This window comes from Amphiura filiformis, chromosome 1 (assembly GCF_039555335.1).
Source record: "Amphiura filiformis chromosome 1, Afil_fr2py, whole genome shotgun sequence".
Classification (NCBI taxonomy): domain Eukaryota; kingdom Metazoa; phylum Echinodermata; class Ophiuroidea; order Amphilepidida; family Amphiuridae; genus Amphiura; species Amphiura filiformis.
Genome location: NC_092628.1, coordinates 35,710,459 through 35,731,223, shown reverse-complemented (window position 1 = coordinate 35,731,223; position 20,765 = coordinate 35,710,459). Strand labels below are relative to the sequence as shown.

At 37.2% G+C, this 20,765-nt stretch overlaps 1 protein-coding gene across 1 annotated transcript in view; it reads right to left on the bottom strand.

Annotated features, from left to right (window-relative positions):
• LOC140158722 (phosphatidylinositol 4-kinase alpha-like) overlaps window positions 1-17,958 on the bottom strand; it is a 164,200-nt gene extending 146,242 nt beyond the window's left edge. The window contains 1 exon segment of the mRNA XM_072181918.1: window positions 17,830-17,958. The gene's annotated coding sequence lies outside the window, so the exon portion shown is untranslated.
• Between the last annotated feature and the right edge of the window lie 2,807 nt (window positions 17,959-20,765).

Below are 20,765 nucleotides of genomic sequence, written 5' to 3'. Positions count from 1 at the left end.
TTATATTTTTAATATATATTTGCTATCTGTACCTAAGTGTCTTTTAGTTCCAGAGTTTGTAATTTTGAATGTATTTTAATATATAATATTTATTATTCTTGTAAATTGTTAACCATTTTGATGTATTTTGTTTGACCCCTGGGCACCCATGAAAAACAGTGTTCACACTGATTGGGTTTCCCCAGGCAAAATAAGATAGATCTAATAAATAAATAAATAAATAAATAAATAAATAAATATCTGGGGTTTAGATGCCTTATCTGGGTTTAGACTGCGATATGCTAAGGTTAAGGCATCTAAGCCACAGGTAAGGAACGTAAACCCAGGATAAGGCCGTCTAAACCACAGATAAGGCGACTTATCCCTAGATAAGGGATGTAAACCCAAGATAAGGCAGTTTAAACCCCATATAAGGGACATGAACCCCAGATAAGGTGGAAATGACACACTTATGCTTCTGCTCTCATTCAAAAATCACATTTACGCTCTACCAAATGGGGGCCATCTTGGATTTCTGGGCAAAAATTATGTTATAATGTCAAATTAATGTCAGATTCGGATTTCTTGGGGTCGACTTACCGGAAAAAGTGTCTTTGTACACGATTTTAGGTACTCTGGTTCAAAACTAATTTTTTCAAGATGGCGCCGGCGGCCACCATCTTGAATTTCTGGGTAAAAATGAGGTCGTAATGTCAAAGTAATGTCAAATTTGAAATCCTTGTGGTTGACTTATCCAAAAAAGTCTCTTTGTACACGATTTTAGGTCCTCTGGTTCAAAACTAAATTTTTCAAGATGGTGCTGGCCACCATCTTGGATTTCTGGGTGAAAATGATACCGTAATGTCAAACTAATGTCAGAATCGGAATCCTTGTACTCGACATAGCTGAAAGAGTGTCTTTGTGCATGATTATAGGTGCTCTGGTTCAAAACTTAAATTTTAAAAATGGTGGTGGCGGCCATTTTGGATTTTGGCCTCTAGCGAAAAATGCCGGGATTTTCGCGAGGGACATGGGGGCTATTTTTTTCTAAATGGTCCATAGAAGTCGAATCAATCATCAAACCTTACTAGCCAGAGAGTGGTCACCAAATTGAAGTTTTTGACCTAACTATCCTGTGGATACTTGATGCAAGCTTAGGGCCTACAAAATGTATGTTTATGAAAAAGTCATTGAACTGATTTGATATTTCTTTAGGATTGGTAATAGAACTGCCATTTTTGACCTAACTATCCCGTGGATACTTGATGCAAGCTTAGGGCCTACAAAATGTATGTTTATGAAAAAGTCATATAACTGATTTGATATTTCTTTAGGATTGGTAATAGAACTGCCATCTTCAGCTTTAAATTTGCTCTGTGCAGATTGTTTCTTTCCTCGTCCAATAATATTATTAATTGTTTCCCATGTTTGTGTCATATTATTTTTAGCATGCTCAAGCTTGGAAAAGAAGTATTTGCATTTTGATTTTCTAATGAGCATTTGCAACTTATCATTATATGTTTTGAATATTTGAAATTTTCTGTCGTTTGGAGAATGAATAAAAATCAAAATGCTCATAATTTGACAATACAATTCAAATAAAGATAGGGATGCACAATCTACGATGTTTCATTTTAATGCATCAAAATAGGTAAAGGTCAATAGGCCTCAAGGGTCAATAGGCCTCAATTTAAGGGGCTTCGCTCACGAATCTCACTGAGCCCTGCACTCACTATTTGGACATTGCCATCAGAGGTAACTGAGCCAGTTCTAGTACTGTGTAATTACGTAATCTCAATCCACTGTGTGTATTGTTTTACTCAAAATGCCTCAATTAGTACGTTCTCGGCTTGCCAATGCTGGTGTGGCAACAAATTTCCTCCCAGATTGCAGATCTAACCACCATTTATCAGGGAAAGCTAGGAGTCTAATAATAAGGTGTCCAATTAGAAGACTGAAATTTGTAGGTTCAAATTTCATCCAGGCACATTACATGTACTTTGTTTTTGTTGGGTTGTGCACCGGGACCGACTTTGTTGTCTCGTTTAATTGTAACACTTTGGACTGGTTCACTCTTTGCTCTGTAATATATTCAGTTACTTCTTGTAGCGAACAAATGTTCCCAATTACTTTTTATTTTGTGCATGATCGTAAGACCATTAAGCGGCAAGAAAAAAAACTGTTTTTTATTCACATTTAAAATGTACATTATTATTATTTAAAAAAATAATATTAAAACCAATATAATATACATGTAGTATCCCTCCCTCTGACTCAATGGAATATCCCGATTAGACCGCCTGCCCTGAAATTACTTAGGAAACCCGTCACTGCCATGTGATTTATTCATCATGTTTTTAATACAATAACAATTTGCGGCATTTCCGCAGTTGGCCATGGAATTTCCCCAACTTCAGAACTGGATATTTTTATGAAGTTGAACAGGAAATGACTTTTTGGATCTCCGATCAAAGTGTAGGGATACGGTAACTTCACTGAAGCATACTGCAGTGCATGTAAGCTTAAGCATTATTTTTTTACTTGAAAGTTAGTCACCAAAACATGTTGTATGCATTGTTTCATGTCAAATCCAAACTCTTGAAAATTTATAATATAATAACAGCAGCTTGAATCTGAAAAATCAGGGGTGGAGGCTCAGGTGGTTGATTTCCGTAGTGTTGGTTTGAATAAATTATTGTATCATAACCCCTTGTCATATAGAGCTCTTCATTGTCTCATTTTAGAGCCAATTACTCAAAAAAAAACAAGATTTACTTCAAAATTGATCAATTTCATATATCCCAATTTTAATTGGGATATATGAAATATAGTTAAAACTTCTCATTACATTTCGTACCACGGGTTGCCTCTAAATGCACAGTTCTTCAATGCAGTCACGTGCAAAAGCTGCAAAGGTCCATATCTCCCACTGTATCATGATACATTTTCTGAAAGGAAATTGCACAAGGAAACTAATTTTTGCATTTTGAAAATGGTAAGGAGGTAGTGTTTGGAAAATATGAATGATTAATTAAAATTTAATTAAAAATATCAAATTTTTTGGCGCACCCTGTATATCGTGAACATGATTACATAATTTTTTTTGAAGGGTGAGACTGGTGCATCACTATGTTGTGAACATATCCTGGCACATTGGACAAAATCCAACTTCAGACATTTGTTGTGGGGTATTTTATGTGAAGAAGGTCCAATTTGAGAAAAACGCATTTGAAATATCATTAAAATTAATTATGCCAAACCAAAAGGCATTTGTAACTAAAAATCGGTATAAATGATTAGAGTGTAACATTGCCTACAACATATCAAAAAATACCGTAACCACTCGGGTATAAGCCCACTTTCGGCTATAAGCCCACCCCCTACATATGTATTTCTCAAACCATTCGGGAAACAAGGGTGCACTCGGGTATAAGCCCAGTAGTCATTTTGGCTAAGTTTTTAAATCATCAATGCTTTTCTTTCACATTTAAGAACAAATATTTAAAAAATATCAGTTAAAAATTAACATTCCATACTTAAAATTTAAAAAAAATTGAAAAAGATGATAGAAATTACTGATACATTGGACATATACAAATGGGGAAGATTTTTCTTATTTTTAAATTCAACTATTAATTCCCTCCTCGGTTATAAGCCCACCCCAATTTTTGAAGTGAAATTGCCCATTCTAGGGGGTGGGCTTATACCCGAAAGTGGTTACTGTACTTTTTTGACAATTTTGACCATGTAACACAAATTACACCACCTTATGACATGCGACCATTATAAAATTGTACATTATGGCTTTAAAGAGAAAATATCACATTTTTTGCCCAAATATTTCAAGTTGTTTACCTCAAGGTGGAGCGCCTACGCATATAGCCAAAGCGTAAGTGACAGACTTGTAGTGACTCGACTCGAAATGACTCGACTCGACTCGAGTTTTGGTGACTCGATGACTCGACTCGAGGCAAGGTGACTCAACGACTCGACTCGACTCGAGGGTTGATGAATCGATGACTCGACTCGACTCGAAATTTAATGACTCGACTCGATGACTCGAGGCTTGTGACTCGAGTCACTGTGGCCGAATCGACTTTTTAAAAATGACTCGAAAATATAAATTATACCTTAATATTTCTAATAATACCTGCACGTTTTCTTCCACACATCTCAGTATACTGCGCTGTAATGCGAAAAGAACATAAAGTTCGTTGCCCTGGCCACTTTATTGCTAATTAATGGTCTTTCACGTGACGCGTTTCAACAAATCACAGTGCACAATTTTGAATAATGGGTCGCAGGGGTAATAGAATTCTTCATAATGCATACATGTGAATGTCAAAAAATACCCAAAGGAGGCCTGTATAGATGAGGTGACCTATGATGTCACATGTTTACATTCAGACCGCCCTCTGTTGTTTCAAGTCAGGCAAAATAACACAGGAGTGTCTATGACAGACCACATAAATCTCTTCAAAACTCGACTTTTAAACACCTTTGAAGTTTTGTGTGATACTATGTATATAGCTTGATTCATTTGTAAACAAGTTTGATAAAATTTTTAATAGTATTTGCTTTGAAACCAAGGTTAATGAAGAAAAACCAACTTCTTCCATGTAAACTATAGTGTTTTTTGCCTGACAGTTTTGATCTCATACCAACAGAGTGCGTATCAAATGTAAACACATGTCAACTCATCTATAGTAATTGAATCCAATCTCTATCAATATTACACATCAATAAGATTTAAATAAGCTCTTTGGACTTGAAAGAAATTGTTGTGGTAGTCAGCTAATACTCTATAATCCAATGCAATAACAATAGGACACAATGCTGTCTTCCGAGGGGGGGGGGTCACTCGCATACCAAAGTAGTATGCATGCTTGTCCCCTAAAAAGGGCCAATTTTGGGCTTGTGGTGTCGTAGATATTTTTAGGGTATCTTTTTTCAACTTCAATGGGTTTGTTTTAGAGTTTACGCCATTTGGGGTCCATTTTAGTTTCTTGTAATGCCAAATTACGCCATATTTTAGGGGTAAGATTTACAAAGCCTTACGCCAATATGGGGGAAAATTTTCTACACCGACAAGCATGCATATTTTTTTTTTGCAAGTGACCCCAGCCTAGTGAGTCTTTCATGCTTTAAAACCTAGCTAGTCCGAATAATCAGTCCCAGAACAAAATATTAATTTCTGACATGATTGAGTTCTGGGTCTGAACTGTTTCCATATGAAATCTTGATGGCAAATTGGACAAAAGAAGCACATGGACGGTTCTACTTGACAGCTTTTTAATCCCTATTCATGTTATGTGAATATGGAGTGACCAAATAGCGTGATTCACATAACATGAATAGGGATTAAAAAGCTGTCAAGTAGAACCGTCCATGTGCTTCTTTTGTCCAATTTGCCATCAAGCTTTCATATGGAAACAGTTCAGACTCAGAACTCGATCATGTCAGAAATTAATATTTTGTTCTGGGACTTGTGAGGAATATCCAGCCGCACTCAGGCTTTTCTGATCACGGTGCAGTTGTTGCTGAATTCAATATTAAGGCACCCATTCCATCAAAACCACCAAGAGAGATACATCTGTGGAAGAAAATGGATGAAGAGAAATTTCAGAAGGACGCCCATGACTTTGCAGACAAATTTCTGAATTCTCAACCACAGTCCAAGTCCGTTGAGGAAAATTGGTGCTCCTTCAGAGACTCTATGTGCAACTTGATTGATGAAAATGTTCCAACTAAAATGGTGTCTGGCAATCCTCGTGTCCCATGGCTCACAACAAGACTCCTAAAACTTTGTAGGAAGAAAGAGAGGTATTATAATAAAGCAAAAGAAACTTGGAGGTGTTGGAAGATGGGAAAAATACAAGAAGACCAAAACCGAGGTTAACAAAGAACTAAGGAAAGCCAAGCATGCACATATTGCAGATATTTCTGAAGCAAGAAACAAAGACTTTTGGAAATACATCAAGACCCGTCGCAAAGATAATGTTGGTGTTCAAAGCTTGAAGATTAACAACCAGACTGTGACTGACGACCAAGGGAAAGCTGAAGCCTTAGCGAATCAATTCCAAAGTGTCTTCACAAGGGAGGACAATAATATTCCTAGTATGCAATAAAGCCCATTCCGGACATGCCTGATATTGACTTTTCTGTGAGTGGAATCGCTAACCTGCTAAAAGACATAGACATTTCAAAAGCCACAGGACCTGACAAAATCCCGAACAGAGCTTTAAAGCTGGCTGCTGAACAAATTGCACCTGTTCTTAGCTTCATCTTTAGACAATCATACAACCAGGGTATTTTACCAGAAGACTGGCGCAGAGCAAATATAGCTTCCATCTTTAAAAAGGGCTCAAAGAGTGATATTGCTATACTTGATTTTAGCAAAGCATTCGATGTAGTTCCGCACCGTGAGGCTATTACAGAAGCTAAACTACTATGGGGTTAGAAATAAAACGCTCACCTGGATTGATCTTTTTCACAAACCGTCACCAAAGGACTGTTGTGAGTGGAAAAACATCAGATTGGATGCCTGTATTGAATGGTATCCCACAAGGCACAGTAGTGGGGCCTCACCTGTTCATGCTCTAAATGACATCACAGACTCGGTAAAAGCGAAGGCAATATTATTCAGCTGATGATTGCATTATCTACCGTACCATCTCAGACCATCAGGATGAAGAGTTTCTTCAACAAGACCTGAATAGCCTGGTAAATTGGGCTGATAAATGGGGTATGAAGTTCAATGCCGCAAAATGCAATGTCATGAGAATATCAAGACAAAGAACTCCAGGGAGTGCAAACTACACCATGATGGGGGAACATCTTCAAGAAGTTACAAATCATCAGTATTTAGGCGTGCATATTGAAAACAATCTCAAGTGGAACAAGCAGACAAAACATTCTTCTACTAAGGCAACAAAAGTGCTCAAGTTCATCAGGAGGAACTTTTATAACTGCTCCAAAGGTGTTAAAGAGAAGCTGTATCTAACCTTGGGTAGACCACACCTCGAGGATGCCTCGATAGCATGTAATCCAGTCACAAAAGAAAACACAAAACTCCTCGAAATGGTGCAATTTTAAAGCAGCTAATTTTAATTTTAATGACATACGTTGTGAGCTGCAAAAGACTGATATTAGTGAAGTATTGTGCAATAGATGTTAATTCATCATGGAATTTATTTTCTGAAATATTCACCAAGGTTTTAGACGATTACATACCAAAAATTAAGATCAAAGACTCTTCGCCCCAGCGTGGATTGGACGCAGAAGTTAGGCATCTCCAAAACAAAAAGGAAACTGCGTGGAGGCGTGCTAAAAAAGCAAATCTCTCTAGCCACTGGGCCAATTTTCGGAAGTTACGTAATCGTTTAAAAAATTTGCTTTCTATCAAGTTTAATGAGTATATTGATAGTCTTGGTGAAAGTGTTGTTGATAACACCAAGAGATTCTGGTCATTTTTTAGATCAAAAACAAAATCCAAATCTCTTCCAAAAGTTATCAGCTGGGATAACATTACAGCTACAACAGCTAGAGAAAAAGCTTCCCTTTTTAACAACTATTTTTATTCTGTTTTTACTCAACCAACTTCCAACACTCAGTTGCCAAAAATACATGGGTTTCAACATCCTTCACTGATCAACGAATGTGATGTCCTCAAGATCTTGTGCAATTTAAATGTTTCCAAAGCTATTGGCCCTGATGGGATATCTCCCAGGGTCTTGAAAGAATGCGCTCATGAAATTGTTTTTCCTTTGTGCCACATTTTTAACTTATCTTTGAGTTCTGGTATTATGCCTGAGGCCTGGTTAAAAGCCAATGTTGTTCCTGTTTTTAAAAAATCTGACAGGCAATGTGCTGAAAATTATAGACCTGTGTCATTATTGTGTATATGTGGAAAAGTGATGGAGAGAGCTATTTTTGATCAAGTGTTCCCCGCAATTAAAGACCAATTATACCATCTGTAACATGGTTTTATCAAGGGTCGCTCCTCTGTGACACAGCTTTTATCAGTTTTTCATGAAGTTAGTTCTACTCTGGACAACGCTGGGCAAGTTGGTATGATCTATCTTGATTTCTCGAAAGCTTTTGACAGTGTTTGTCATAGCTTGTTGCTTCACAAATTGCAATCTATTGGCATTCATTCTGACCTCCTCAATTGGTTTCACGCTTATTTAACAGGGAGGAGGCAGAGGGTTGTTATTGATGGGGTTAATTCTGACTGGCTTCCTGTTGTTTCAGGGGTACCCCAAGGGTCAATATTGAGGCCTATGCTTTTTCCTTTATACATTAACGACATGCCCAGTGTTGCCCAGAATTCTTCTTTAGCTTTGTTTGCAGATGACTCTAAATGTTATAAAAACATCTCTGATGTCTCTGATTGTCACATGCTCCAAAGTGATATTGATGCATTATTTAATTGGAGCAAAACTTGGGATCTCCATTTTCATCCCTCTAAATGCCAGATCATATCAATCACCAGACGTAGGAATGCAATTTGTCATGATTATAAAATGAATGGTGCCGTTCTAGACCATGTTAGTTCCATCAAAGATCTTGGTCTTGATATTTCCTCATCTTTCACTTGGGATGATCACATTAACAGGGTTGTTAAAAAGTGTAACAAAAACTTGGTATGATTAAACGCACCATTGGCTTCAATGCCCCTCGTAATGTATCCAGGACTTTGTACTCAGCCTTGGTTCGTAGTGATTTGGAATATTGCAGTCCTCTCTGGAGTGGTACCTCAAAGCGCAACATCCAGAAAGTTGAGGGGGTCCAGAGAAGGGCAACTAAATTCATTTTAGATTATCCCGAGGCTGAGTACAAAGAAAGGTTAACCGAGCTAACTCTTCTTCCATTAAGTTTTAGAAGAGAATATGTTGATCTCAATATATTTTTCAAGTGCAATCTGGGATTATATGACATCAATCTAGATGATTATGTAGTTTTTAATGGTATTAACAAAGACCGTCCCACCACCAGATTTTCCTCTGATCCTTTGTTGCTGGTAAATCAGCTTTCTAAAACTGAGTGCCACAAGATGGGCTTTTTTCAGCGTTTGGTGCCCATTTAGAACCAGCTCCCTGTATTATCAGATCTACAAATTCTGTTGCTTCATTTAAGCAACAAGTTTTGGAGTTTTACCAGTCCAAATTTGCTCGCACCTTTGATGCAACTTCTTTTTGCACTTGGACCTCTTTTTGTAATTGTCCAAATTGCAGGCAAATGTAAATAACCTGCATTTTCCACCTCTAATTTATATTTCCCTTCCCTTCTTTTTTGGTTTTGGTGGGGCGGTCTTAGAGGTGCCTGGCACCTGTTCGCTCCAGCCATTCACTGGACTTTTTAAAACAAATATTGTTCCTTTCATAATATTGTGTAATTTTTATGTAACTTATGTGCAATATTATATATTTTTTTGTAATTCTGTGCCAGTGATAAAGTGTAATAAATAAATAAATAAATAAAATAAACAAAGACGCGCTGCACGCTTTGTCTTAGGAGACTATGGAAGAAAATCAAGTGTGAACAATATGCTTCAAACCTTAAATTGGAACACTTTGGAGCAGAGACATGAAAAGCAACGTTTATATGCTTTTCACAAAATAATTCATGGTGGATTAGAGCTTGAATTGAATAGATACACCACCAAGAAAGTTGACAGACCAAGACGGACGCACAACCAACAATACCAGAGCAACTCTAATTTCATCACAACAAGCAAGTTCACTACATCATTTTTCCCCCTTACAATTTCATCTTGGAACCAATTACCCCAATCGACTGTAGACATCAAAACAACTGAACCCTTTACACAAGCTATTTCAGAAGTGGACCAGACCTCAACGACGACCAGAAGTAAACATTAGCGTCCCACACTCTCGTCAGCCCTGTGTTTCACTTCCACAAGGAGGTCTACGGGGAGAATTTCTACATGGTATTAGTTGTAGTAACTACAAATTTCGAACGTTTGAGGACTTGTTCTCAAGTTGTAGGTACTCCCGTAGGATGTCTCTAGGGTTTTATTTTGGCAAGTTAGCATTAGAATATCTGGTAAAATACTCACTTTAGAACGTTTGAGGACTTGTTCTCAAGTTGTAGGTACTCCCGTAGGGTGTCTCTAGGGTTTTATTTTGGCAAGTTAGCATTAGAATATCTGGTAAAATACTCACTTTAGAAACCTGTGTCACTGATGTATGTTATCTGTGATTGCAAACCTTATTCTATGCATCAGCTTTTTTGTCTCATGAAATATTTAAAAAGATGATTTTTGAGCGATTTTGATGAGAAACGAAAAGTCCACTCCACGACTATATGTACATGTGAATATGGTGATGAATACACGCTAAATCACAGCGACACATACACATACATTTTTTGTACATGTAGCTCCTTGGAACTCACGGTCGGAGCTGTGAGTTCCAATTATTGGAACTAACAAGGTACAACTACAAGGTACAAGTGTATGTCAAAATGGTTTTCAGTTTTGGCTTTTTTTACTCAAGGGTTTTGATTTGATAATAAAATGATGTGGTTTGATGACCAATTTGATTGTGATATTGCCTTTGATACCTACAGTGTGTTAACCGCTTGTGTGGACACAATGGTGGATACTGAGACAATGGTCTCAGGTATACCTTGCTCGAGAACTCTAGCTTCAAATTTGCACACGATAGTTACGCATTCGATGCTAGAGTACTTTACTATGGTTTTTCGGTCGGACAGCGGTTCAATTTTTTACACTGGAGGTTATTTATTCTTAAGTTGAAATTTGAATGAAAGTTATTTCGATGAGTCAACTGTATCTTTTGAGCAAGATTTGCGTATTTTCGACAGTCTAAAATTTTGCTGAAGTGTAATTTTAGCAACATTTTTGATGCAATCGCCTGTCGTGATCGGCTGTGTTTACTTCTGACCTTCCATTGCTTTACACGGTGTCATGCTTCAGCGAATCCGACTAGATTTTGAATGCTAAGGTCTCTAGCCTAGAATGTGAAGCTATCGGTGAGCAAATTCTTGGCTAGAGTTCTCGAGCAAGGTATACCCTGTGTGGGCAAGTCGCAGAGGGTGGATATGTGCAAAAAATGATCTGCAATATAAGGGAGCACACCACCATAAGATTCCGCGGCCAAATGTGTAACCCGCAAAATAGTCCTCATCAAACGTAGAAATTGAGCTTTTGTTACATTTTCCAGCAAATAATGTGTCTGAGATACGTTTGTTTGATGACATTCTAAAGCTGAAACGGTTTTGATGAAATTACATGTAGAAAAAATGATTTTAAATGTGTTCTGGCGGACTAATCGTGCATATCATGTATCGATGTAAAATCCCAAGAATTGCGCTTTCAACAGCTTTGAAATCACGGGATGGGGTAAAAATGTCCAATTTGCAAAAAACTGACATTGGCGATCTATGTGCAAAAGGATCATAACCATGCCCAGTTTCATTGCTCTATCTATTGCAGGGAAATAATTAGAAGAGATTTCTGAGAGGCTTTTTTGCACATATTTCAATATATTTGTGTGGGCAAGTCATACTTCAGTATGACTTGCCCTGAATCCATATATGTTCGGAAGAGACGGATACATTGCATGAGAGCCTGCCAATTTAAGCTTCCTATAATATCAATTGCACATAACATACGAAGTCACAAACTTACCAACTTCAATATGCACTTCAAATACAGCAGACCAGCTGCTAATTATTACCGATCCTGTAGAATAACTTACATAATCGTCCATTTCATGGAATCCCGTTGCTCAGAATTGCCAATTTCATTTTTATCTGTCAAATGCGCTGTGGATGTGCTCCATTAAATCACAGGTGTGAAACTGACTTTATACCACTCGCTCGCCGCTTGAAAAAGCCAGCCTCGTGGCACTAGGGCATGGCGTCATCGTTGACGTATGCAAAATTTCGACGGGCGTCATATAACCCGTATTGTGATTGGTTGCAAAAGCCATTCTTTGAAATCGTAAGCCAATCAATGAACGCAACGGCCTTTTACGGTATTAATTAATGAGACTCGCCAGTAAAGTACGTCTAACCTGATTGGTTTACAAAACTACTTTGACAATTGCTAAGCCAGTCAGCGTGCTCGATGCAACAACCTCGTAGAGGTTTTCGAGAGGCGAATTTGTGTGGTGATCCAGCGATCGAGTATAAATTCAGGTTGACAACTGCTCTCGCGCGAGATCGCAGGTGCAATAACAATATATGGACACAATCAGTGACATTTACACAATGGCATAATGAATTATTTATGACATGCATCGGCTGGATTTTACGATCGAGGTAAGGTTTTTGGCCTGTCCCTGCGTGAATATCCTTAGTTTTCAGCATCAAAGATACTTGCGATGACCAGTTTTTTGCGGACACTTTGATAACAGGTAACTTTTATAGGTCATAGGGTAGAAACTATAGTTGTACAATTTGTACGAAATATACATTTTGTTACAGGCCTAAAATGTTTACAAAAATATATTGGTCCATAAGTTGTGCTTGTATTCAGTTGTTCGAAAATTTCTAACTTTCGTATGAACAACCGATAGCTTGTGATACGAAAGTTAGAACGTGGAAGGATTTGCGCTCATGTAACGTACCTTGTTTGGCACATGTACACGGTTGGCATGCAGGTCCCAATATCATGCATATGCATATGAATAAAAACTTCTTCCTCAAGTTAATTATTGTCTCAAAAATATGAGGATATTATTCTTGACATATTAGTGACACCATGTGCTATATTCCTTCATCAATTCATCATGACTTTACTCACGAAAAACATCATTTTGTGCCAATTTTTCTCGAGTGATTGCCAGACATCGCACAGTCCCCATTGTAAATAGGTGATCAACATGTGTAGTGCTGGGCTCACATGTAATTGTTCAAGAACCGGAAGGGTATCACCATCAGTTTGCAATGACAAGTCAACCTTTGCAAATCGGGAGATGGATTGATTTGCCCAGCACTGGATTTTCTCAAATCTTTAATCACCGACGCAGTTGGCAGTTATCAAAACATCTTTGATCAAGCAAGGTTGCAGAATTAAACAGACTCATAATATGGTCGGAATTTGTACTTCAGCGCCTGTGTTTCCGGTTAAAAGTAAGCAAACACTTCAGCTAAGATACATAAATGTTAGACAAGCTAAATTGAAGCCAAACTGGACAATCTAAAAATTGTTTTGCTGCGTTTTAAAACTGAAGACGCTACGATGACTGACCGTGTTATACTAGCAATCTCTATCTTCTATTCACACATTAACTATCGTGTCGTCGTGGATAGTAGATAGATTTCTCGATCAAGTATTCAGTTGTTCGACGTAAGCTATAGCATTTCAATGGGAAGCGTAATGCAATGGTGGTGTGCCCCTATACGTCGAACAACCGAATACAAGCACAACGTACGGACCAATATATTTTTGTAAACATTTTAGGCCTATAACAAAATGTATATTTCGTACAAATCCAGCCGATGCATGTCATATATAATTCATTATGCCATTGTGTAAATGACAGTGATTGTGTCCATGTATTGTTATTGCACCTGCGATCTCACGCGAGAGCAGTTGTCAAGCTGAATTTATACTCGATCGCTGGATCACCACGCCACATGAATTCGCCTCTCGAAAACCTCTCACGAGGTTGTTGCATCGAAACACACTGACTGGCTTAGCAATTATCAAAGTAGTTTTGTAAACCAATCAGGTTAGACGTACTTTACTGGCGAGTCACATTAATTAATACCGTAAAAGGCTGTCGCGTTTACTGATTGGCTTACGATTTCAAAGATTGGCTTTTGCAACCAATCACAATACGGGTTAGGCCAAATAAAAAAATAATCATGTTTCATGTCCCCTCCCGCTTCCTTTTTTGAGGTTTCCTCAAATATATTTTTATTTTTTGAAATTCAGCTATAACTTTTCAAAAAATATGTCTAGGAAGTTGGGATGCTTTCTATAGCCTTGTTAAGATACAAGAAACATTTTAGGAAGGTTTTGTGATCATTAGAGTTGGTGTAACTCCCAGAACAAGAAATAAAAAAGGGCCTCTCCTTTTTCTAGGCATTATTGTATACGCTAAAACAGCTCTAAGTATGGGTATTTACAAAAATTGACAAAAACAATAGGATACAAAGAACATATAAAACGGTGTATTTTGAAAACCGTATGTCCGATCTGCTCCAAACAAAAGGCATATTGATCAGTGTACTTTACCCTACTAAATGAATCTGTTTAAAACATGCTCAAAGCATTTCCTAATTTCTAGAAAATGCATCCAATACCACCTTAAATTGGCAGGCTCTCATGCAATGTATCCGTCTCTTCCGAACATATATGGAAGTTCAGGGCAAGTCATACTTAGTTCACCACGTAAACTTGTATGGCTCAAAATTCGGACCGCTCGCCATAAGTTTACTGCTTTCTGTGTTTTGAAATTTGTTGACGTTTTAACGATCCCCGATTCCCGGTCGATTATTTTAGCTGTGTCACGTCACATGCATGACGCTGGTGGGTACCAACAAAAAAAAAAACCTCGATCGCCGATAACGATGTGATATGGGACTTACATAGGATTACACAGAGATATTTCTTGTCAAAATTTGACTATTTCTAGGCAAGTTGGCCCTACTTTGTCTGCGTTATGTGAAAAAGGATAGTCTTAAGGGCTGGGGTATGAGCGTTTGGACAGTATTTATTGTGGGACATTAGAGCACATCAGACATATCAATTGCATTCTGAATACGAAGAATGTCATTCTGATATCAAATAATTTTGATTTTTGAAATTCGCAATTTAATACACATTTTATGGCAAATCATTAAAATTGATATTTTAATATTTAACAGTACTTGAAGTAAACTTTATAAATCTGATGATTTATACTTGAAGTGTATGTAGGTGGGATGAAAAGCCGATGATCAATTGAAAATTTTGACCTTTTGTATTAAAGATATGGATTTTTTTCCCAAAAACACAAAAAAAAAAAATTAGGTCTTTTTGGAAAAAAATCCATATCTTCAATATGAAAGGTCAAAATTTTCAATTGACCGTCGGCTTTTCCTCCTGCTACATACACTTTAAGAATATGTCATTAGATTTATATAATTTACCGAGGACTGTTATATATCAAAAATTTGAAAAATATCAAATTTTTATAATTTGTCATAAAATTTGTATTATATTGTGATTTTCAAAAATGAAAATTATTTGATATCAGAAAGACATGCTCGTATTCAGAATGCAATTCGACAGGTCTGAGGTGCTCTCATGTCCCAAAAAATACTGTCGAAATGCAATAAACGCCCATTTTAGATCCTAAAAGTCAGTTCCAATAATTGAAACTCCCCGCTCCGACTGGGAGTTCCAACAGGTGCTGTGTATGTGTTTGTATGTGTTTAATGTGCATTCACATACACACTTAGCCGTCGGTACGAAGAAATCGTTGCTCCAAAAATGATTGCAAATTACACATTTGTAATCATTTTTCACCACAAAATATGATATGAAAACACAGGTGAGCAATATGAATATATGGAGAGGCGAAACAGGTTGTTAATTATTGTCAATATTAATATTTTGCGACATTTATAATGAAAATAATTAACACTGAAGACACCCTATGGCACCTTCTACAACTTGAGAACAAGTCCTCAAGCGTTCGAAATTTGTAGTTACTACAACTGGTCTTAAGTTAAGTAAGTATAAGTGCAACGCTTTTGATGTTTTGATGTTTCGGGAGACAGGGAGGGATCATAATAAAAAAATGATGGAGCCTATTCTTGACTGTGTAATATTCCTTTACCACACTGCCGTACGGTAACAGTCTCGATGGACAGATAGTATCAGTTTGTGAATGAGGACATCATATAAGTTCCTTGTACTAAGTCATACTGAAGTATGACTTGCCCCAGTTGTAGTAACTACAAATTTCGAACGTTTGAGGACTTGTTCTCAAGTTGTAGAAGGTGCCATAGGGTGTCTTCAGTGTTAATTATTTTCATTATATTAATGTAGCAAAATAATAATATTGACAATAATTAACAACCTGTTTCACCTCTCCCAGTTCCAATAATTGGAACTCACACCTCAGGTAGAATGTACATGCTAATATTCGTTTATTCAGCGTATTCGCCATATTCACTGATTTTTGCAAATTACCAATTTTTGCCAACAGTACCTGTGACTTCCCAATCGGTCAGTACTCACCAACACTGGCATGGAATGAAACTTAAGTATCACAAGATTCATATGCATTCATCGATTCCGTATGATTTCCAGTTAAAATGGTAACAGAATATAAAAAAATTCCACACATTTGAAATCCTCTAGCATAGCATCGCTTCAAACGTTCCACCATTTTAATGTTGCAAATCCGCGATGTATTCCCGGATGTATTTTGACACATTACCGGATTACCCAGCCTAGCCTGAGTCCCTCGGCCTCGATCTCAAAACAATAAACATGGCACAACCCGATGACCGTGCGTAAGCAGTTGAAGGACTGGTGGATGAATCCTAGACTCAGCCCTAGCTTAGGGCGCTACATGTGTAATACAGATCACCATTCGAATTACGGTAGTAGTGCTGTTGAAGAGACTGCCATGTGCGCCAGCAGAATTGATGTAATCTGTCATTCTGCCTTGAAACAAAATACAAAAACTCCATCCACTGACATCGAATGACTTGATGCATTAAAATTAATATTTATTGTAAAAAGCAAATATATAGTATCTCAACTAACCTCGGTTATGCTGATATTTAAAAAAGAAATTTTTGATTTAATTTTTAATTTTGATGGTTAATTTTGAGTGGATTTTAGAGAAAGTTGTTGCAGTACTTGCAGGTACCATCCAGCGCCATCTTCATTTATGTCTTAGAAAACGTTTGATAAAAATTTCAATAATGTTCATTACCCTTTAAATATACAACCTGAAAATGGTACATTCTTAAGTTAGAATATTTTAAAAACAATAAAAACCTATAAGTGGATCGAGTTTGAGGAAATTTATCCACATCTAAATTTTTTTTTATAGATTTTTCTAAGAATTCATCAACCGGCCGTGTGACTGAGTGCACATGTGTTGCATGTGGATTTTAATAATAAACAACTCGGGCCAGTTTAAGCTCAAGCAGCTCCGTAAGTGGGTCGACAACTGGTCTACGGCGACATAGTCATGGCATGGCCATGGACTTTTCGCTGAGCAAAGAATCACTCAAAAATCATCTTTTGTAATTATTTCTTTGGACAAAAGCTGATACGTAGAATAAGTTCAGGAATCACAGATAACATTATACATCAGTGCCACAGGTTTCTAAAGTGAGTATTTTACTAGATATATTAATGCAAACTTGCCCACATATTTACGTACTGGGCACCATTTTGGAACCTGCTACAACTTGAGAACAAGTCCTCAAACGTTCGAAATTTGTAGTTACTACAACTGCACCTCTCCATATATTCATACATTGCTCACCTGTGACTGTGTTTTCATATCATATTTTGATTTTTGTGGTGAAAAATGATTACAAATGTGTAATTTGCAATCATTTTTGGAGCAACGATTTCTTCGTACCGACGGCTAAGTGTGTATGTGAATGCACATTAAACACATACAAATACATACACCTGTTCCTGTTGGAACTCCCCGTCGGAGCGGGGAGTTTCATTTATTGGAACTGGACTTGCCCACACAGGGAGTGTGCCCCCCTTCCAATGCTTCTAATTATACATGTATATTATTATAATTTAGATGGAACAACCTCGACCAAACGAATATCTACGTCTTATCCTACAGCTATAATACATCAGTCATACATGCCAATCTTTACCTTTTCCCATGGTGGTTCTTTAATCCTCGCGAGGATCGCGATAAGTGTAAAAGTGTACTGGAAAAGACATTTCCTACTCCTACTTTAGACGCCATTATTGTTGTTGTTGTTTATGGATATTCCTCCTATCTATTAAGAGCACCTCCGAAGAGTTTGTGGTAATCGCTGATTTCCAACCGCCGGACCGACTTCATGAATAATTAATCTGATGACGTACATAACAGGTTTTCGAGTATTATCAAACGCATAGTGGGGAAATACTCTTTATTGGGGATGTGGTGCTCGGTGGTGTTGTTGCAATCATGCCCCAGGAATCATGCAATCATGATAGTCTGCTGGAGTAACTCTTAACTATTTATTTCATTAATTCTAGGGCCTAGATGTACATTAATTAATTAATTTATTTATTTATCATTTAATTTATTTATTTATCAATTTATTAATTTATTTATTAATTTATTAATCTATTTATTAATTTATTAATCTATTCATTAATTTATTAATTTATTGATTAATTTAATTAATTAATTAATTAATTTATTTATTTATTTATTAATTTATTAATTTATTTATTAAGTTATTAATTTATTTATTTATTTATTTATTTAAGTTATAGGGCCTAGGCCTATACAGGGTGTCCCAGAATGATCTGTACCGGGAAAGATGGAATTTTTTAGGTATGAAGGGCATGTTAAATGTTCATATTGTTTTACATTTTAAGTTTTACATATATTTAGCTTTCTCAGATTTTTAGATTTTAAAATTGGACGTTTCTAGTAGAAGTTATAGAAGATTGCGTAAAAATGGTGAATTCTAAGTTTTGACAACGCAACCTATTTTGAAAATCTGTAACATTACTAACCGTTCAGCACAAAGTTATTTGGAAAAAGTTATGCAGGTATTTTAGTTGTGCCCTGTTCATATTTCCACTAAATAGCCGATATCTATCTATTATTTATGAAGCAATCATTACATGGAATTAAGGATTTGCGGCCTAATCCCATTCTCTCTTTGGCGGTAGTTTTAGTTATTGTGGTGTGAGGTCCATGTAATTTGAAATGCTTGCAGAGGTCGAACTGGTTGTGGTACAGAAAAGATGGCTCCTCAATTTATTGTGCAGCAGCGTAGATTCCTTTCAAAAACTTACTGGCAAACCGGCAGCTATGTTGAGACGCAAAGAAGATTCATTGGACGATTTCCGCGAGCACGCGTTCCAGTCAAAGGAGCGATAGTGTATAACGTAAAGAAGTTTGACGAGCACAGAACTGTCAGGAATCGGCAGAGTGAAGCTTCAGGTGCTCGTAAGACTGTAAGAACTAGAGCGAAGATTGCAGCTGTCTGGCAAGCTTTAAGGCCCAACCCCAACAGTAGTTGTCGTCGAAATGCTGTGCCAAACATCCCACGTTCTTTATTTAATCGTATCGTGCCATTTTCAAGGGGATGCGAGTCGTTTGCGCTGAAAATGAAAAGCAGTTTTTCATTGATTTTACATTATTGCATGCCACGCCAAAACAAATAAAGGTAGCGTGCTGAAATTCACAGAATAAGTAGGAGACATGTCCAGCATTATAATGCATGTATCAAAAATAGATACACTGCCCGTCTTCTATTTTTAGTTATTTTTGCAAACACGGTACAAATCATTCTGGGACACCCTGTACTTATGTAGACCCTCCCTCGGGTCCGTGGAGAACGACTGGTAATGTAGATTACATAGCTTAAATCAACCCAATACACGGAATCAGCGCTCAATTATGGATGGCGGAAACCTTCAAAATACGCCTAAGAATACGCCTAAGAATACGCCTAACCTTAGACGTCTAAGATGCAATCTTAGACGTCTAAGATGCATTCTTAGGCGTCTAAGATGCAATCTTAGGCGTATAAGAAATTCGCGGTAGACTTAAATCAACGAATCACAGGACCAGAAATCCCAAACAACCAATCATCTTAGGCGTATTCAATTATTGACCAATGAAATCTTAGACGCCTAAGATTTTACACGCCTAAGAATTCTTACACGTCTAAGATTGATATTTTAGTGATGGACGGTATCACCAATGTGGTTTTCTCTGAGGACTTGCAGCAAAATTGATTAATTGGTTTGATTTTATTTTCGTTGGTTTGGTGTGCTGTTTTGGTGTGGCTAGTAGTAGTCAGGTATTAATGTTGATGAGCATGATGACGGCGACGACGACGACGACGACGACGATGATGATGATGATGATGATGATGATGATGATGATGATGATGATGATGATGATGATGATGATGAAAATTAATACACAAACAACAAAGAGGAACAAACATGCCTAGCATATATTTATATACCGCCATGATTCTATTTTTAACATGGAAAATTTGACCTCTTGTCTTCTTGCACTTTGCGGACTGAAATTATGCATATCTGATCCCTTCAATAATATAAAAGACGATTTGACCTTGGCGAAAATATGTCACACGCTGTTCGAATTACAAAGACATAGTTGGTTGACCTTATAATGTGTGTGCAGTAATAACTTGACCTCTGAACGTATTGGATATAAACACATCATACCCTACACCGTCAGGTTAATTTTCTTGTTGAATGGAGGTATCGAGGTCTCTTAACACTGTATTTTGGCTCAGTCATAGCATACGTGTTATCCCCCTCCCATCCCATCACCCCTTTCTCTTTGGGATTGACGCGGGTGGCTATGGAGAGAAAAGGAGTTTATTAAAAACACGCCACCCAGCCATTGTTCGAAATATTCTCTAACGCACAGCGTCCGTTGTACGTTTTGATCGAATTTGCGATACCGTCCATCACTAGTCACGGTCAAATGGTCAATCTTAGACGTGTAAGAATTCTTAGGCGTGTACAATCTTAGGCGTCTAAGATTTCATTGGTCAATAATTGAATACGCCTAAGATGATTGGTTGTTTGGGATTTCTAG